Below are 3,400 nucleotides of genomic sequence, written 5' to 3'. Positions count from 1 at the left end.
CAACCTGTAGTTGCTCCAATCCAGGAAATCCGTGAAAGGCTTGAAACAAGAAGTAGAAATATTTAATCTTCTAACCCAATGTCATGAAAAGTATATATCACTAGATTTCTACACGCATGTAGTTTCTAAATATATTTTTTTATCACATATAATACATATTTAGATAGTTTAATCGTCGACCTAGATCTACGTGAATGACTTATTCACGGAGACGGAGGTAGTATATTTAATATTTGTTGGAAGGAAATTGGGTTGAACATATGTTAGAAGATAAATATTCTAGAGATGTACAAACTATTTTTGTATAGCTCTCTGAGCTTCACGATAAATTACTTTACCCATTGAGAAATAAGTTTTCACAAAAAATATAAACTAAGAAATAGGTTTTCGCAAAAAAAAACCGCATGGGAAATAAGACTAAATTACACCGTCTACTGTCTACTTCTTCTATAATGTCATCAAATGTCTTACTCTATAAGAGTTGATTCTCTCTATTCTATATTTGTGCTTATTTCATGGTATGTCAGCCAATAACACCCAGAAAAGACAAGAGCATTACCAAGAGCATCCAAATTGACATGTATCTACTTTATTGTGTGATTAAATAAGAACAGAAATAAACAGAGTAACATAGGTGCGTAAATTTATTAAACGAGTAAACGGAGAAGAAAATAACTCGGAACCTGCATCTGAGCTCAGCGCTCAATAATGAACTTGTATCAGTAGAACTAGCAGCCACAAGAACCAAATCCAGAGAAGGTAACAGATCAATGACTTAAGGATATCAAACGCATGCCATGACTCCATCAGAGGCGCATGGATAGATGACCTTCATTATCGATTCTGCTCCGGCAACAATTGGCCTCAAAAGAACTACGAATCGATCCGGTTGTATTGCCTGACTGGAGGGAGTAAAAGAAAAATGGAAGATGCAAAAAAATGCCGGGGAAGAAACAGAATATTTAGTTGGCTTTTAAGAACATATCCATAAAAGCGCACTCCTTTTACAAACTAGTAACTACTAACCGATATTTCCTCTGCGACATCTTCAACAAGCATGGTTAAACTTGGAGACAGAGTCTTTTGATTTGGTCCCAATTCCTGAACAACCTCCCTTTTGAGAGAAAAGCTATCCAAGTTACATTTCAGCCTAACTGCAGAACATAGTAGATAACACCATCTTCAGAATTTTGAGTTTATGCCAAATTATAATAAACTAGCAGTAACATTGACAAAACAATTCTCATCTACGGTTTCTGTAGCCGTAGGCTTTCATTGTCCATGGTTGATTATCTTTTCTAGCCACAACACATACTGCCTTACAGTGTTCTCTCAATGCGTTAGTAAGTTTGCCTCCAGCATCATGAAACATGTCACTGTTGCTAAAACATCGAACTCCCGTATTCAGAAAACATTTACAGGCCGTACGCACAGGGCACGTCCAAAATCAGACATGCTGATTCAGCAGTTGATGTGCAATATCCAGACCAGAATCTGATCAGGAAACAAACAGGATTGTAACAGCTAGAACCTGTGCATACATGGCCACACCTTGGCCCCCCTCAAACTACAAGTCTCATTAAACACCATATGCATGAGTGCACAAGCACCACATGGTTGGTGCTGATCTCCGAATTCATGGCAGCACACACTATCCCGCACGCTAAAGCAGACGCTTGGACAGCTATTAAGAAGCTATGGATTACGCATTTCGTCGAACAGAACATGGGCGTCCACCTAAACCATACCAATCCCAACCATTCCCTGCTAACCATCGGGCATTACAGTTGCTAAAGCTAAAGCTAAAGCCCTAGGCGAATCAAGGCAAATAGAACTCGATCCAGAACCCAAGAATCACTTACCGTCGTAGGCGAGGGAGTCGAGTCGAGCGCTTCCATGCTGTATGAGTGGGAGGAGACTAGCAGCCCGCTGGAGGTCCCAGGGATGCCGCCCTCCATTACCCCATGGCCTGATACACATCCCTCTCTTCCTCACCGTATTACAGCCGTACGAGGACGCCACCACGACCGTGGCGGCGGCGACGGTGACGCGGGGGCGCGGCGGGTGTCAGGACTCTTAACTGAACCCAGCACTGTCAAGGTCGCATGGACACTTCGTCAGTGTTAATACTGTTTATACCACTGAAACATTCACTGTTTATTTTTTTTTCTATGACTTGAAAGCTGTTTGTGGGAATTTAAAATTACAATCCAAATTGAAATATTTTCTTTTAAGGTCTTTTGAATTATGATTTGATTTTATAGTAATTTGACTCTCATTTTTCCTCTGTAAATTCCTTTTTTTTGTGGGAATTCCTTAAAGAGACTGCTAAGGAGGTTTGAATCCAATTTGAATGACCTAAAAATCATTAGAACTTTAAATAAACAATATACTTCACAAAAAATGGAGAAAATATTTTTGGTATCTTAAATTAGATTTATGCAATAACTTTTAGATTTAATGAAGCAATCACAAAGATTATACACTTGAAACAAGTGAGATATGATCTATTTAGACAAAAACTGCATAGATTTTTCCCATTAGTAAACGTGATGCAATTTTGTCTAAACAATTCTTTATTTATCATACTTTAAAAGTTCGACTTGAGATCATGCTAGAATTTCCATTAATTTGGAGGCGGTAACTTGGATTTGTACACCACATGGATGCATGCCTCGTCTCTTATATCCATACAAATCATGAATTTTGATTTGCTTTCAAAATAAATTGAGAATATTCTAAATGATCTTTGAATAGTTAAGTATTATTTAAATCTCCTAAACAGGAGTGAGTTTTTCTCTTTTGGTTAAAAGGAGAAAAGACACCCCCACCCCCAAGCCCCTCTCGCGCCGGCCGCTCCCGCGAGCGATCGAGAGGGTGAACCCTAGCCGTCGCCGAACCACCTCCCAGCCCTCCTTTCCCTCCCATCGCCGCCGTCGAGGTGTGTAGTGGGACGAAGCCCGTTGGCTTCGGTAGCGGCGGGTCCTTCTCTCCCCTCCCCTTGTTGTAAGACGGCGCGGGACGATACACCATTCCGGCGCTTCCTCCTGGGCACGGCAGTGCCTGGGGCGGGCTCCTGCGGCACGACCGGGGTGGCCTCCCAGTAGCGTGGACGGTTGGCGAGCGTCGGGCTCTCTCGTCTGAAGCGCGGGCATGGCTACCGGGCGGGTGCATGCGAGGGCGCGATGCAGTGGTGGTAGATCTAACGCGCGGCGGTTACTTGCTGCGCGAGCTAGGAGCGGTGCGGCTTGCTAACCCCGAGGTCGTCGGATGGGGCTGCTGACGGCGGTGGTGTCTAGGCTCTTCTCACGGGCGTGGAGGCAAGGCAGAGGTTAGTGGGCGGTGACTGATATGTCTCCAACGTATCTATATTTTTTGATTGTTCCATGCTATATTATAT

General features: G+C 42.6%; 1 long non-coding RNA gene across 2 annotated transcripts; it reads right to left on the bottom strand.

The window, feature by feature from the left end:
• Positions 1–485: 485 nt before the first annotated feature.
• On the bottom strand, positions 486–2,084 carry LOC109761112 (uncharacterized). Of its 2 annotated transcripts, XR_012183734.1 has the most exons (3): positions 1,863–2,084; positions 1,027–1,154; positions 486–902 (listed from the first exon to the last, which is right to left on the bottom strand). It is a non-coding gene; the product is annotated as an uncharacterized lncRNA (long non-coding RNA). The 2 variants fall into 2 exon arrangements; XR_012183733.1 differs by having other exon boundaries at positions 486–1,154.
• Between the last annotated feature and the right edge of the window lie 1,316 nt (positions 2,085–3,400).

This window comes from Aegilops tauschii, chromosome 5, assembly GCF_002575655.3.
Source record: "Aegilops tauschii subsp. strangulata cultivar AL8/78 chromosome 5, Aet v6.0, whole genome shotgun sequence".
NCBI classification, from domain to species: Eukaryota; Viridiplantae; Streptophyta; class Magnoliopsida; order Poales; family Poaceae; genus Aegilops; species Aegilops tauschii.
Note: the sequence above shows the minus strand (reverse complement) of the source record. Positions and strands in the feature narration are given on the sequence as shown.